This window comes from Anabrus simplex, chromosome 2, assembly GCF_040414725.1.
Source record: "Anabrus simplex isolate iqAnaSimp1 chromosome 2, ASM4041472v1, whole genome shotgun sequence".
In the NCBI taxonomy this organism is placed as follows: Eukaryota; Metazoa; Arthropoda; class Insecta; order Orthoptera; family Tettigoniidae; genus Anabrus; species Anabrus simplex.
Window position 1 is genome coordinate 775,389,358 of NC_090266.1, and position 17,938 is coordinate 775,407,295.

At 41.3% G+C, this 17,938-nt stretch overlaps 1 protein-coding gene across 1 annotated transcript in view; it reads left to right on the top strand.

Moving 5' to 3' along the window:
- Positions 1-17,938, top strand: part of Aps (diphosphoinositol polyphosphate phosphohydrolase 1 Aps) — a 465,126-nt gene that overhangs the window by 399,842 nt on the left and 47,346 nt on the right. The window lies entirely within an intron of this gene.

Genomic DNA, 17,938 nt, shown 5'->3' on the forward strand with positions numbered 1-17,938 from the left:
GAAACACGTATTCTTTTGTTTTCGGAAAATCTATTTAGGGGGTGGGTGTGAAGAACTGAAGAAAGTGTTGAATTATTTTTTTATGAGGATACTTATATATCAAATACTGAAAATGTTACAGACATGAAAATTGGTATTTGGATCTCGTGTAAAAGTAAAGGAGCACGGATAATTTTTTTCTGAAAATTCACTGAAGGGGAAGTCTTAAAGTGGGTGAATTTTAAAATGAGCATATCTACACTACCGCTCATTAATTTCAATACACCCTGATATTTCAGATTTACAACACAAATCAAACGTTATTTCTCACAAAAGATACGTATATTAACTTAAACATATATAATACAATGACAAATCATTATAGTTTACTTTCATCAAAGTATTCTCCTTTGGATTTAATGACTGCCTCACAAACTCGAGGCATGCGGTCAATCAGTTTTGTAGGTATCGTGAATCTATATGATTCCACACATCCTTAACAATAATCCAGATATGTTCCTTGGTGGATATATTAACTTCCCTGAAACATCTGTCAGCGTCATCCCAGAACAGTTCAATGGGATTACAATCGGGGCTTTGGGACGGCCTTACAATATCTTTCAGTACTTTCTGTTTTTCCTTTGATGCAATGTAGTTCGTACAGTATGCCGACCGATGTTTTGGGTCATTATCCTGTTGTAAGGTGAACCCTTTCCCTATTAAGCGCAGTCCTCTTGGTATTGCATGATACTGAAGTATGCGGTGGTACTGCTTCTGATCCATACATTCTTCTATTTTCACAATGTCGCCAACACTATCTCCGGCAAAACTTCCCCAAACCATAATATAACCTCCACTGTGTTTAACTGTAGGTAGAACACACTACTGAGCTACCCTCTCCCCTACAAATCGGTGAACAAATATTCTCCTTCTGGTTCCAAAAATTTCGAACTTCGATTCATCGGTGAATAACTCCTTCGTCCACTCTTCCGATGTCCAATTACGATGTTTTCTAGCCCATTCAAGTCTCTTCTGTTTATTTATGGGCCTTAGAAGGGTTTTTCTTGCTGTGACCCATCATTTCAAGCCAGCTTCAATCAGTCTCCTTTTTACTGTTGCAACAGATTTTGTTGTGTTCATTTCTACCAATTCTGCACGAATTTGGGGCGCTGTTTAAAATCTATTTCTCTTACTGGTAATTCTGACATATTTATCATCACTTTTAGTTGTTTTACGAGGTCGTCCTGGTCGTGATATGTCCTTATTGCTACATGTTGTCTACACTACACTGTTTCGCAAATTGGCGAATAGATAAACCTGCTTGGCTAAGTGCTACAATTGCAGCACGTTTTTCTATGGATATCTCAACTCGTGGAGCCATACTAGCGATGTGCGCACTTCAACTGTCACGAAGGAACTGACATGCAGGAACCACATGTTATGTATCGTAGCAATGCTTGCCGTTCGCTGCAGATATCACATCACTGCAGGGAACAACACAGATGCACCAAATGTGGCGTCCGTCGGCAAATAGGTAAACAAACATATCCGATAGGTACATAACGTTTATGTACACAAAATTCTTTGTTGGATACTATTGTATCTTGATGACCACAAACAAAAATCATGACCTGTGTACAACTGTTGTACCATTCCTTTGCTTCCTCAAACGTACCCACGGTATTAGACCTTATCTACAGAAAACTAGATGTCAATTATTGGGTGTATTGAAATTAGTGAGCGGTAGTGTACACTACATCAAAAATCTTACCACATATTACAGACATGAAAATTGGTATTTTGATCTCCTGTAGAAGTAAAGGAACACGCATAATTTATTTTCTGAAAATCCACTTAAGGGGAAGTGTTAAAGTGGGTTAAGTTTTAAAATGAGCATATCTACATTATATCAAAAAACTTATATTGCAGACATGAAAATTGGAATGTTTAATCTCTCTTACTTGTAAAAATAAAGTAACACGTATTTTTTGTTTGGAAATAACACTTAAGTTGTGGGGGTTGTAAAAAGGATTGTAAAAGGGGATGAATTATATCTATGACGATACTTGCATCTCACTTACTGAAGATGACACTGACATGAAAATTTGTATTTGGAATCTCCTTTTAAAAATAAAGACACACGTATTTTGTGGCGGGGTAAGGGGGTTGGAATCAACTTAAGGGGGTGTAAAAGGAGTTGAATTATTTTTATGGGGATACAAATGAGAAGTGGACTTAAAACACATCCTTAAGGGGGTGGACATCCCTAAGGGGTAGCAATTGAGGCTTTCACGGCCGGCGATACAAATCATGCCAGCGTTTTCCGGGCTTGTAGGCCGTGGTCCAGGAGCGAGTGAATGCCCCGACGTTTCACCGAAGACTGCGTTCGGCATTGTCAAGGATTCCGGAAGCCCGGAAAACGCTGACATCCCTAAGGGGGTTTTGTCTGACGGTGAGGAATGATGACAAAAATATGCATTTATATGAAACCGTTTGAATTATGAAGTTAAAATTTCTAATGGTATCCTAGGCGTTAGATAACAGAAGGTTTGAAGCAAATTTAACCGCTCAGAGAGTTAAATGGGGGTTAAGATCCGAAAACAAATACATTAATTCGTTCCTCCGAAACGGTTTAATGTAGGAACACAAAATTCCAATTCCAAATCCTAGGTGTGAAATAGGAAATATTTTTAACGTTCCAACTCTAAAGTGTTAAATGAAATTATTCATCGCTCCAAAAATGTTTGACGAACAAATTTGTAATTTTACGAGAAAGGTGTCCTTTTATGTCCTAGGTGTAAAAAAACGTATACTTCAATATATTTCTACTCTAAAGGGTTTAGATGGTGGGTGATCCTCAAAAACACAATACCCATTCTTCCGAAACTCTTTCGGGCACTAACATTTTTTTATGAATGTTGGTCTTCTATACTGTAGATGTTAATAAATATTTAAAAACATTTCCCCCTTAAAAGGTATTCATTCATCCATTACTCTTCGACGTACAAAATCAAAATTTCACAGGTTGGTCGCTTTTACATCCCAGATTTTAAATAAGATAGGGTTTAAACATTCAGATTCTTCCATATGAGGTTCAAATGAGTGTTAGATCAGAAAATAAATAATCATTTCCCCAAAAACCTTTGACGTACGAACTGAGGGCGTATTGTATAAGCTTAGCTGACAGTGGACTCTCCAAAATGTAAAACTTCGAATAATAATTTTCAGTTTAAAGCCGTAGCGAAGCACAGGTATCTTGCCAGTATTAAAATATATTATTCTTTGGTACATGTTTCGTCTAATTTAAGACTTTTTCAGCCATAGCGTCTCGTAATAGATTACGATAAATCATTTTTGCTGTCTAATAATTTAAAAAATGGAAGAACCCATGTCCTTTACGAACTGTTTGAGAATACACTAAAGACAGTAAACACTATTTTTCATAAAATTGTCCATCACTTATTGTGAAAATTCTTCATATGTTAAAATTTTTATGATATTTCTATAAAGTATGGCATGCAGTGCAGTTTGTAAATTGTAATATTTGCGGTTAACAAACAAATACTTTCAGTGATACGAAGAACAAGTTTCTTTAAATAATTACGTTACATGCTTAACATGCTTGTTTACTTTAAGGGACACCAGAATATCTGAATTTCACCCAGAAAAGGCATCCGGATACGCGTAAATCTGCCCACGATTCTCTGCACTTAACACCCGTTTATACCAACCGACTGAGCTGCAATTCGACACCGCAACTTTCAGCATATTAAGGTGCGTCCACAGTTGTATCAGATAACCGTATCTGTATCATGATCGGCCTTGTGAACACAGAGTTCTTTATCAGATCGTGTATCAAATATGATACAATGATCGGATCGGAAAAGGTCCCACTGAGAGTCGGTCTTTTGCCGTCGCTTCAAAAGTAGTATAGCAAAGTATGTTCTAAAACAATGGGTGCTGCGTCAGCATTTTCCCACGCTGTTGGCGGGAAAATTTGAAATTTTTCTGAGTCAGCATTTTTCTCTGCTGCAGACAAGGTCACTCGGTTGCCGGACATTTGCGGTCACGGACATGTGCGGTCACTGAGATAAACTTGTGCCCACTCACAGAAATTCCCCACTTGTCACAGGACATATGCGGTCACTGCAGCAGGGGGTGGGCCTCATTAGCTTAATCTCGGGTTATCCCCGCTAACCTGCCTGAGCAGCTGCTCGCTCCTTGCAAATAAACATTTTTCTCTCGCGGGCATGATTTAGAGATTGATACCTTCAGCCACAAACACCATTCTATACCGAAACTTCCTGGTGTGAGTATTGTATTTACTATTGTGTGCTGCAATGGAGTTGACAGTTTCTAATCAGGAAAATCGTTGTGCACTTTACAGAGGTTATATGTACAGAAAAGGGAGAGTCAACCTGGTATCGTCACCTGAGTGTGTCTGAAGGAGAAGAACAAGTGTAAAGGACGGCTGAGGTCAAGAGGCGAAGAAGTACTTCATACCGTCGTTCATCAGTGTGGACCACCTGAGGAAGCGGTCTTCACAGTGGAAAAGCAGGTTGAAGCGGCAAAGAAGAGAGCAAGAGAAAAAGCGCCATTTGCTTTACGTCGCACCGACACAGATAGGTCTTATGGCGACGATGGGACAGGAAAGGCCTAGAAATGGGAAGGAAGCGGCCGTGACATTAATTAAGGTACAGTCCCAGCATTTGCCTGGTGTGAAAATGGGAAACCACGGAAGGCCATCTTCAGGGCTGCCGACAGCGGGATTCGAACCCATTATCTCCCGGATGCAAGCTCACAGCTGCGCGCCCCTAACCGCACGGCCAACTGACCCGGTCAAGAAACTTTAAAAATAATAATGCGTCGGCAACGAAATCATGCTCACGGACTTCAAGTAGAGCGAAAAACAAGTGCTCAGATAATTCTTAATGAAGAGGCGTTAAGGATGAATAATGGCAGCCAGTTTCCTTTAGCTGACGACGGCATGGGAGAAAGAATTATAGTTTTAGTGCCGAAAAGGATAGACAAAGTTTTAGGCATTGTGCGCAATTTCTTATGAATGGCACGTTCAAGAGTTGCAGCAAACAGTTCGCCCAGATATACACATTCACGCAGACCTTGGAGGCCGGAGTGATGAAATCAACGTTTATCCAGTCGTCTTTGCGTTCCTGCCTAACAAAAAGAAATACACTTATATTCGTTTCTTTCACCTTATCTTGGGAGCTGTTCCCCAATGGAATCCTAAGAAAATCAGTATTGACTTCGAATCAGCTACGATATCAGCTCTGCCGGGCTGAGTGGCTCAGACGGTGAAGGCGCTGGCCTTCTAACCCCAACTTGAAGGTGCTCAAATACGACAGCCCCGTGTCGGTAGATTTACTGGCACGTAAAAGAACTCCTGCGGGACTAAATTCCGGCACCTCGGCGTCTCCGAAGACCTTAAAAAGTAGTTAATGGGACGTAAAACAAATAGCATTATTATTATTATATCAGCTCTACGAGAAGCATTTCCGTCAGCAGATTTAAGTAGCTGTTTTTTTTCACATGAAGCAATGTCTGAGGAGAAAAGGACAGGTACTTGGCCTTACGAGCGACTACAAGGAGAACGAAGATATACGTCTCCACATCCGAATGTGCGCTGCTCTGGCATTTTTGAAGGTGGTTGACGTCAGTGAGGAATGGCTGGTGATACATTCTTAGGCTCCTACAGAAAAACTTACTGGCTTCTTCCACTATTTTGTTGGCTTATGGCTTGAAAACAGCGACATACCAATCACTATGTGGAGCTGTTACAAGAAGCGACATCGAACAACAAATGCTGTAGAGGGATGCCACCACAAGATCAACACTTTTGTTGAAAATCTACATCCTCAATTCGACGATTTGGTGGTTTGTGTAAAGAAGGAATCAGAAGCGACGAACTGCATGTACCTGAATCTGGAGCTCAATCTTGAAGGTAAGAGGAAGAAGTCGAAATATGCAAAGAAAGATGGCGGATTGAATGAACCCTTAAGAAATATGAAGAAACCAGCGACATCAGGTCCTGGTTAAAGGCAATTTCTTACATAGAAAAATAACGTAATCTTCTTTCTGCTTCAGGTATTCCTAATGTAAATAGGTATACACAAAGCAACAAAATTATAACGACGCTTACCTTAAGCCGATAAAAATAATTGACGAAGCTTAGTTACAGCTGATTTTAAACACGCCAAAATGATTTTATTACAATCATTATGCCAGTCCAAAGCGTGGATAAAGTGTGATGGGAATCAGCATTTTAAAACAAGACTTTACTGTCGACCAAATTATTGTATGTACTCGAGTTTGGAGGTTGTGACCCCCTGTCGGAGGGGGGACGCAGGTGAAGAATACATTCACGGTATCCCCTGCCTGTCGTAAGAGGCGACGAAATGGGGCTCCGGGGGCTTACAACTTGGGAGCGTGGGTTGGAAGGATCGAACCTGCCAAGTTAAAACTAACCAGAAGAAAAGTCGAGTAGGTGCGACTCTCTTTTACGGAAAAGGAAGCGGAAGTTCACGAAGGACGTGAAAATGTAAGACTGCCTGAGCTTGGTAAACATCGTACCTTGGGGGTCGGAAGAGAACAAGAGGAGAGAAAATAGAATATTGTACCCTGGTGGGGCGTCAGCTGTGTCATTCAATTAGAATGATTTATTAAGGAATATATTTCATATTCGCTAAGCGAGAATATCTTACATTATTAATTGTAGGCCTACTGGCCAGTTCGGAGGGTATTTTGAAACCTACACAAACTTGTCTCCACTAGAGATTATGAAAAACAATGGCCAGCAAAATTAGTATTCTCAGAAATTTTGCTAAGTTGGAAAGAGAAGGGGATGGTTATTTCCGAGTCAGCGGAAAATCCCGAGCATGAGGGCCAAGTGATATTTAGAACGATGGAAATTACGGCGCGCAGGATTCTTGAAAATGACGTCAGGGAAAGTCCAGGGCTGGAGACGGGTGTGCAGCTGGCCGTTGGTATTTAAAGAAAACATGAGATTTCAAACTTCCGCTTAGCTATGGACCAATGGAAAAAGTCGTCGGGGAAAAGCAGTCATGCCAACACCATGTTATAGGAGGCGCTATAAAAAGTAACTGCGCCGATTAAATTTATAAAGGAAAACTGAATACAGATTCGTAATCAGAAAAATTTTAGAAACATAACCAAATATTAAGTTATTAATTAATAAAGATTTACTGTCATAATTCTTAGAAATTAGTGACGCTGTTCGCTGATTGGTTAAAGGGAAGGGACGCCACAAATGGCGCGTATTTACCCACCAAGAATACAGGAGTTAAATTCGCAATTATATTAATTACCAGCGATCGAAATTAGTCGAGATTTGACATTGAGGCAAGAATCATATAATCACATCGGCGGATCCCAAGTTAAAGCCTTCGGCAGGTCTGCATATAGTCAAATGGGGAAATTGGAACTGCTCACTCTAACGTGACCTCTCGTAATGTCGGAGAGGGGATGAACATTCACTTAAATACTAAGTCAGGGCGACTGAGGACACACTTGGTAAAAGTACGTCGAGCAGTTACTACGTCAGTGCGTGTAGACACTCTTTCAAAGTTATCAGAACCATCACTACATCAGTGCATGTAGACAGACTTGAAAAAGTTTGTTCTAGCCGTTACTACGCTCGTTAGCACAGTGAAGTAGTACGCGTTACGTTATTGAACATTCAGCAGTATCATGAGATCGAACACCGGAGAAAGTTACAAGTAGTTGCCTACGGTCAAATCAATAGAAATGTATAATCATTTACGGAACTAATTAAATATAAATATACGGGTAGGAGTGATATAATATGTCGACGAAACAGTGTATATTACACGAGAACGCTCGTGGTTGTTCGGCATAATTAGACGCCAGTGAACAGTCGATTACGAACTGATACCTGGGCAGCCAAGCGAACGTCAGCCGGCCGAAACGTGAATATACACGGAAGTGCCGGGTTCGAAACGTGAGTGCGTGTCGAGCCGTTGAAGGCGATACCAGTGTATCACGCTTTCCTTTGTGCCGGGAAGGAAGGAAGAATGTATGTTTTCATTATGTGGGCTAGATAAAAGGTCAGCAGTGTAAAAATTCCTTTACCGGGCGAATTGGCCGTGCGGTTAGGAGCGCACCGCTGTGGGCTCGCATCCTGGAGATAGTGGGCTCGAACCCCACTGTCGGCAGCTCTGAAGATGGTTTTCCGTGGTTTCCCATTTTCACACCAGGCAAATGCTGGGTCTGTACCTTAATTAAGGCCACGGCCGCTTCCTTCCCAGTCCTAGGCCTTTCCTGTCCCATCGTCTCCATAAGACCTCTCTGTGTCGGTGCGACGTAAAGCAACTATCAAAATTTAAAAAAAAATCCTATGTTAAAATTTGAGTATTAAATCTTCCAAGTGTTGATTTTTATTTTATTTTCTACAATTTAAAATGTGTCAAATTCAGAAGTGTAAAGGATTACCTCTACATGCTGGCATGGAGACTAGTAAGATGGCATGGTAAACTGGACGGGCCATGTGGTCCTCGTCCGGATCAGCAAACTACAGGCAGGGATGAGTACCGTATCAATGTAATTATGTAGATTGCTAACGTTAACGGGAGAATTATATTCATTAATTATGGTGACTTGAACGTTAAACGAACCGCTTCCCGGCCCGTCCAGTTCAGATATAGATAGACAAAGGGACAAATTAATATGTAAATAATTATATCAAGCACTCATAATATTCTTGTATAATTTAGTAGAATAAATTAGGGTTGATTTTGTTTTGCTCAGGTGCTTGAAGTGTTCATGATTGTATAGGAGGATGTTTCACTTAAAGCTAAACTGGGATTCATTTTAGAATTGCTCCAGTGATGTTTGTCTGACTTGGGTCAGTTTCTTGTAAATTTTGTAGATGTTAAGGCATGTTGTAAGATTATCCAGAGGTGCCAGTGATTTTAAATATTTTTGGGACTGGATTAAGTCCGATTGTTTGTCTGTAAATATCAATGATTATGTGTACCGCGAAGTTTCGCCAGTGAACAGCAATAGTGATAATCGTTAGAAGTATTGGAGTTATAAATGGATGTGTGATGTCTAAATTAGTGTTTAATAATACTTTGTGAGTAAGGCACGGGCCTGATTTTATAGACTGATTGCAAGGGAAAGTATTTTAAATGTGGAGATAACCTGTGGCACGTGGAAGACTTTAATTCGACTAGTAAATTTGATTTCTATATTGTTAATTTAATGGTTTTGGACTCAATAATAATCATAATAATTTGTTTGGAAGCAATAGAGGCACTTGTATATGATAGTGACGCTATGTTGAAAGTCCAGAGTGGGTTAAACCCATTGTTGATTTTGGAAGTCGAGCGGGACAAAAATCCAGCATGAGATAAAATTGAGTCATACTGATATTGATGATAAAATAGATGAATTCCGAGGCCTACGTCGATGTTATATGCCGATTCCGGTGTTATGAGTGGCAGAAGGGTCCACGCACCGAGGATTAATAAATGAAATGTTTTAAAAAATTCCGGTGTAATAAATGGACTTCAAATGAGAAGGAAAGAACAATTTGGCACTCGCAGGGACTGGATGGAGATTCCCAGCCGCGAGGTGCCATGAATTTGAGATTTGTCTTGGGAGGACATGGTGTCCCTATACATTAATGACAGTACGAAAGGAAGTAAGGTTGTGGTTCGAATACCGTTATTGTGTCCCGACCGATGTGAAATCTGATCTTGGTTGTTCATATGGGAATATAACATTTGTGACTAAATTATAAAGATTGGAAATTAAAATAAAAAATAATAAGAATAATATTCCATGTAAATCATGTCTTAACTTATTGCTTATTGCCAAACAAGACCGGAACCGTAAAGGGTTATGCATTAAAAAATAATAGTTAACTGCCGTGTAACAGGTGAAATTAATTTAGCATAATAATAATGGTGAAAAATGAAATGAAACTATTAAATCAATGATGATTAAGTGTTGCAATAATGATTATCTCCACTGATGAAAATAAAAATAATAATAAAATATATTTTTATGAATTATTTAGGATAATGATGTGGGCGGAGACTAGGGAAGTCAGCGGGCGAAATGACGTAATAATTTCGAGTTGTTGTAAATAATAAGCTAAGTTTGTGATGTTAAATGTGATGTCAAATCCCTACATCTGGACCATTAGGTTAGAGTCCCTTTGTCGTTTCCTTCAGTTAACGATAGCATATCTTGGTTAAGAACCTTGGGACGGTATTGTACTATCCCGGGTTGGTCTCATCTCAATAAAGGTGGAAGCGATGACATAATTCATGTCGTCGCACCCACCTTGCCAACAGGTAAATTGTGTCGACCGTAAGTGGTCGTGGTTTTGTCACGAGGGTTGTGTTTCAACCCTCGGCAATCAGCGGTTCACCACCCAAGTGGATGGGTGGTCTGCAGTGTCAAATTTACTATGTACAATTTCAGGAATGATTTGCCAAATTATGGGAAAAATAAGGGTCAACGAATTTTTGTGTATGTTCCAGAAGATAATTTATATAAAATGCTCCTTAAGCATTTGCAAGGAAACAGTTCCAAGTTCTTGTTCTTATAGAATAGTAAACCCTTTGTGACCGTTAAAAATATCTGTCCCCTGTAGTAGGACGGAACCTCCAATTTTTTTCCTTTGATCTGTTGTAATGCATTTTTATTTGTTTTTATAAAGAGCCTTAATGTTAATAATTTGAGTGTCCCGTTCAACCCTGTAGTACTGATTAGATGGCGCGCAGATATTTAATTGGAGATTCCGTATCTTCATCTTTTTTGTTGTTTATTAGTTGCGTTAGATTCGAACCGTAACACCCCTAAGAGAAATGCTGGTTGTGACTCAGGCTTTGAGCGGGTGCAATATATTTATCATCTACAGAATTGTATGTTAACAAAAACATGACATGACTTGTTCTTCCCCTTCAGATACACCCAGGTGACAATTTCATGCTGATTTTCCCTATACTTTCTGAACATTTAACAGTTTGCCTTATTAGCTGCTGTCAAATCCATTACATCACACAACAGTAAATACACCAGGAAGTTTCGATTATAGAATTGTGTTTGTCTGAAGGTATCAGTCTCTAAACAATGCCCGCGAGAGGAAAATATTGATCTGCAAGGAGCGAGCAAAAGCTCAGGCAAGTTAGAGGGGATACCCCAAGATTTAGTTAATGAGGCCCACTCCCTGCTGCAGTGAACGCAAATGTCCTGTGACAAGTGGGGAATTTCTGTGAGTGGGCACAAGTTTATCTCAGTAACCGCAAATGCCCGTGATTTTGTCATGACCGCAAATGTCCGTGACTGCAAATGTCCGCACAACTGGTCATTGATCCCTAGTCACTGACGTTACCATGACATCAAACCTTGCCTACGTGGCCTCGCCTAATCTGACATAGGTGGGGTTATGACGTCACGATGACATCTTAACCTAACCTGCAACCACGGACGCTAATCTGACCTCATTGGGTTAGGTTAAGGACCGAGGTTTTTTGGGAGGGTACAGAGCATCCTCTCCTCCCTCACTGGGACATCATCGAGACGTCATAAACCTCACCTACGTGAGGTTAGGTCAGCCCACGTAAGTAAGGTTTGACGTCATGGTGATGTCATTGACTAAGGGTCAATGACCTTGTCTGCACCAGAAAAATGCTGACTCAGAAAAATCAAATTTCCCCGCCAAAGGGTAGGAAAATGCTGACAGAGCACCCATTATTTTAGAACATACGCAGCCCATCTACTATCAAAGCGAAGATACGTGATACAGATACGGTCATTTTGGAAGGAGCATTTCCCCGATCAGCACTCCTTAGCATTGCCTCGTGTGCTGCGCTTGCTCAGAGCCTCTGCCATTCTTCCCTTCGCCCCTACCTTGTTCACCGTCCCTCCGACTACGTTTAGTTTTGCATCAGTCTTAGTTTGGGAATCGTCCGATTTGAAGAAAAATTGATGCGGGGTTGTCCAGGGAAAGCCGTCCCCGCGGTGTAGGGAGGGCGTGCCTGCCTCTTACTTGGAGGTCCCGGGTTCGATTCTTGGCCATGTCAGGGATTTTACCTGCATCTGAGGGCTGGTTCGAGATCCACTCAGCCTACGAAATTACTATTGAAGAGCTATCTGACGGTGAGATAGCGGCCCCAGTCTAGAAGGCCAAGAATAACGGCCGAGAGGATCCGTCGTGCTGACCACACGGCAACTCGTAATCTGTAAGCCTTCGGGCTGAGCAGTGGTCGTTTGGTAGGCACTGGTTCTTCGGGGCTGATGCACCATGGGGTTTGATTTGGTCCAGGGAAAATGTTAATCAGTCGATTATTATCAACAACAGACCGTTTTGAGGGGCCCAAAGGATCCGCACCATTGTAATCGGATGAAAAAGAATGACGCATGGGAAGAAACCGCGAATGACGTTGGGATCCCTATCGAATAGTGCAAAACGAAAATGGAGCATCTGCTCGTGGCTCTTTTGAATAGCTGGCACCAGCCAACTGTTTCTGGAGATTCATTGTCACTATATTGGAACCAACACTCAAGTGATGATACAAGCCCGATGGGTGGAAAACTGACAGATACGAATAGAGATACAGATATGTGATATAGATTGGGCATTCTTGTCAAAAGACGGCTGTATCATGACCGCGTATCACTTCTTGATGCAGGGATGCTGATCTGATACAAGTGTGGATGAACCTTTAGACGAGCGCCTAAATTACTACGATACTCTGCTAGGCAAGTTTCTTCTAACAAGGGAAGTATCACAACTTACGTGGCAAACCACCTCTCATTTTGATAGTTGATTGCGCATGGTATGAGAAGACCACATGAAGCAAAATGAGCTGCTCTTTTCCTCTGCAACATCTCAAAATCGAAGTTGGAGTCCTTGGTGTCACACAAGCAATGTAGCGCGGCTGGACATCCCTGTGAGAGAGCTGTGCTGTTAGTGGTTAGACTACAATTAGTTGACAAGCAAACCCTATAATTGGGGCAGATAAAAAAGTGAAATTTCTCTTCCATCATATGTGTAATGGCAAAATAAGTAGTTACAGAAATTTTTGCAAAGCGAGGGTGATCACTTCGCTCCTTAATTGTATAATAATAAGAGGGGATGCCGTATAGTTTTGAGTGTGAATAAACAATTTTAATTTGGAATTTTAATGTGATTTTAAGCTTTTCGGGAATACTACACATCTCCAAATGCCGCTTTTATACCCGAGGCGCCAACAAATACTGTTGTCCTGTGCTGCAAATTTGCGATAGATGCCACTTCACTCAAACTATCCCTGCGTATTCGACAATGTAAACCATCGGGTGTATGCTGCGTATCCATGAGCAACGCAGCTGGTTTGCATAAACTTGGATAGCATTTACGGATCGTTTAATGAACCTTCACCTCCTTTGTCTTATTATACGACCAAGTAAGGTACCTCCGTGGTTAATTCAATGACCTGAAATCATCCTGGATCTGCATATCGGTTCTAAGGTGAACACGGACTCCTCGATTTATCGAAGACTCTTCTTGTCCGTTGTTAGCCCGTATCCAAGTTCAATACTCATTTACACGGATGATTCTAGGGCAGAAGCTAAAGTAGGCTGTTCGTTTTTTGTTGATAATGAGCGGTTTCTTTTTCCTCTTCCGGAAACCTGTAGCGTGTACACAGCAGAGCTCTGTGCTATCCTTAAAGCCTGCGGTACACGGTGTCCAATGATTGTTGGCACTTTCTGCTGTGTGCCGACGCCCTGAACTCGTTACTATCTATTGATGCATCTTTCCCGCGGCACCCTCTGATGCAGCGAATCCAGGACCGGCTGGTCGAGTGTTGGTGTGCTAGCACCAGAATCACATTTTTGTGGCTCCCAAGCAACATGGATGTAGCGGGAAAAGAGTTAGCTGATAGGGCTGCCGAGGAGGCGGTCACGCTGTCCCCGTTGCCTTACAAGGTTCCAGCCAGTGATATTTCTCTGCTGAGACATTTGGTTATGTCCCATTGGGAGCTGGAATGGCAGGCCACTCCTCTTTCAAATAAGCTGAAAACGATTAAAGGAGCTACGAAGGTATGGAAGACTTCCCTTCGGGTTTCTTGGAGAGAAGCAGTAGTGTGTGCTTGCGGCTGTCATCTGACTGTTGTACACATCCTTACCGATGTGCTTTGAGTACCATCTCCGTCATTCTCCGATCTAATTTTAAACCATTTTGTAAGAAAGTAATGCATTGCGAATTAGATCCACTGATTAAATTCATAACCATATTCATCATCTTCGTTTAAATTCTAGTGAGGGGTAAATTTTAAATTGTAATTATTATTCCATTTCGATTCATCTCGTAAAACTAGGCACCTTTAAACAACAAGCTTCTTCATCATCATCATCATCATCATCATCATCATCATCATCATCATCATCTTGCTATTTTGCTTTACGTCGCACCGACACAGATAGGTCTTATGGCGACGATGGGACGGGAAAGGCCTAGGAATGGGAAGGAAGCGGCCGTGGCCTTAATTAAGGTACAGCCCCAGCATTTGCCTGGTGTGAAAATAGAAAACCACGGAAAACCATCTTCAAGGCTGCCGACAGTGGGATTCGAACCCACTATCTCCCGGATGCGAGCTCACACCTGCGCGCTCCTAACCGCACGGCCAACTCGCCCGGTAGCATCATCATCATCATCATCACATCTCCAAATGCAGTTAGTCCTGAACATGCAACCCGCCAACCCTCAGTAATGATATCCCGCACGGCTGAGTGGCTCAGACAGTTGAGGCGCTGGCCTACGTGGCAGGTTCGATCCTGGCTCAGTTCGGTGATATTTAAAGGTGCTCAAATAAGTTAGCCTCGTGTCGGCAGATTTACTGGCACGTGAAAGAACTCCTGCGGGACGAAATTCCGACATTTCGGGTCTCCGAAAACTGTAAAAGTATTTAGTGGGACGTAAAAAAATAATATTATTATTATTATTATTATTATTATTATTATTATTATTATTATTATTATTATCCTTAATGATATCCCACAAAGGATATGTAAAACATAATTTCATTGTACACCAGTCGTACTTAATAACTGCCGCTTTTTCTCATTTATCACGTAGTCCTTTCAAACTCTTACAGCAGTAGTCCGTTCTGTTTTGGAAATGTTTATGGGTTCTTTTCTGAAGGTCCAACCAGAACGCAACTGTACTGGTGTGCGTGATTATATCGCGGAGAGAGGAACTGAGGGAATACTAAGTGTTGTGCTATAGCTTCAGGTTGTTTTCCCTGCTGCCTGATTAAAATCAATGTTATGTGATAGTTCTCGTAACATGTGCTTGTACATACGGAAAATTATCTGTTTAGAGGTTGAAATTCATGCGTAGTTTTGGGAGGTACGGTATTTTCTTAATTAATTGTTATAGTCTTCCGGGGTCGTGATGTTCTTCCTCGAGAATTTTTCATACATTTTCTGAGTCGTTATGGACATTGTAAGAGTCCCGAAGAAATAAGTTTCTTGCACTTAAATAAGGAAGGAATACTTCTTTCATAAATGACCTGAACTACGCTTTTGTCATTTTCTTAGATGCATTCCACTTCAGAATTCAATTTTCAGCCTTGAACATATTTTCTACAACCTTTTTTACTTATATCAGAGTGCTCACATAAAACAGCAAATAATTTAGGTATCGGTTTTCTCGATGTTGATACTATAGGCATGATGGTGTATCGGTATGTGGTTGCGTTCTTTGGCTGCTCAGCACCTCTTACTTCAGACGACCGGGCGAGTTGGCCGTGCGCGTAGAGGCGCGCGGCTGTGAGCTTGCATCCGGGAGATAGTAGGTTCGATTCCCACTATCGGCAGCCCTGAAGATGGTTTTCCGTGGTTTCCCATTTTCACACCAGGCAAATACTGGGGCTGTACCTTAATTAAGGCCACGGCCGCTTCCTTCCAACTCCTAGACCTTTCCTATCCCATCGTCGCCATAAGAACCTATCTGTGTCGGTGCGACGTAAAGCCCCTAGCAAAAAAAAAAATTACTTCAGACGTGCCTTTAACTTCCATAGTTCTTCCCATTGCCATTCCTTTACTGAAGCCACGCTCATCCGCGTTGTATATCTGAGCCGCATTAAAATTCTTCGTAAATATATTGCCGTCATTTTTAAATGCCTGGATCAGTTGATCATGTTCGATATTTCCTTTAACTTTTCTTTCATTTATGCAGGTTGTGATTTTGCGACTAACTAATGCATGTTGTTACTTGGATCATCTGTCCATAGATTGGTTTGTGATGTAGCTTTCCATCCCACCCTATCGTGTGCTAACCTTTTGATTTTTACGTTCCGGTAACTGCTACATCCTACATCTACTCTAATCTGTCGTATTCATACCTCTGCCCCTACCGTTTTACCACCTACACTTCCATCAAAAACTAACTATACAATAACTGGGTGTCTTAAAATATGTCGTATCATTCTATCACTTCTTCTGGTCAACATTCGCCAAATCATTCTCCTCTCACCAATTCGATTTAGTGCGTCTTCATTCGCAATTCGATCTGCCTATCTTGCCTTCAGCATTCTTCTGTAACACCACATTTCAAAACTATATATTTTCTTTCTGATAGTTACCGTCCATATTTCACGTCCATACAATGCCACGCTCCAGACGAAAGTCTTCAAAAACATATTTCTAATTCCTATATCAATGTTCAAGGTGAGCAAATTTATATTGTTAACAAAGACCTTCCTTGCTTGTGCTAGTCTGCATTTTATATCGTCCTTACTTCAGCCATCATTAGTTGTTCTCATGGCCGATGACCTCGATGTTAGGCCCTTTAAACAACAAGCACAAACAACAACAAGAAGTTATGCTACTACCCAAGTAATATATATATATATATATATATATATATATATATTTTTGCTATTTGCTTTACGTCGCACGGACAGAGATAGGTCTTACGGCGACGATGGGATAGGAAAAGGCTAAGACTGGGAAGAAAGCGGCCGTGGTCTTAAGGTACATCCCCAGCGTTTGCCTGGTATGAAAATGGGAAACCTCGGTAAACCATCTTCAGGGCTGCCGACAGTGGGGTTTGAACCCACTGTCTCCCGGTTGCAAGCTCACATCTGCGCGCCCCTAACCGCACGGCCAACTCGTCCGTTACCCAAGTAACAATATTCATCTACTTCCTTTAAGACATCATTTTCTAATATAATATTTCCTGCGTCGCCTGACTTCATCAGACTACATTTCATTAATTTTGTTTTGAATTTGTTTATTTTCATATTGTACTTCTTCTCCAAGACTGTGTCCATACCATACAACAATTTCTCCAGATCATCTGCAGACTCAGATACAATATCACCGGAAAATTTCATTCTAATATCCTCTCCCTGGATTGTGATTCCTTTTCCAAATTCCTCTTTGACTTCCTTTACCGCTTGTTCTATATAAACATTGAAAAGGAGTGGATAAATTGCAGCCTTGCCTTACTCCTTTTTGGAATGCTGCTTCTTTTCCACAGCCTTCGATTCTAACTTTTGTACAGATTGTAGATAATTGTTCTTTTTCTGTATCTGATCCCTGTCAGCTTATTCATCTCAAAAAGCTTGGTCCAGTCAACATGATCGAATACCTTTCCTAGATCTACAAACACCGGGCGAGTTGGCCATGCGGTTAGGAGCGCGCGGCTGTGAGCTTGCATCCGGGAGATAGTGGGTTCGAACCCCACTGTCGGCAGCCCTGAAGATGGTTTTTCGTGTTTTCCCATTTTCACACCAGGCAAATGCTGGGGCTGTACCTTAATTAAGGCCACGGACGCTTCCTTCCAACTCCTAGGCCTTTCCTCTCCCATCATCGCTGTAGGACCTATCTGTGTCGGTGCGATGTAAAGCCACTAGCAAATAAAAAAGATCTAGGAGTGTCACGTACGTGGGCTTTTTAA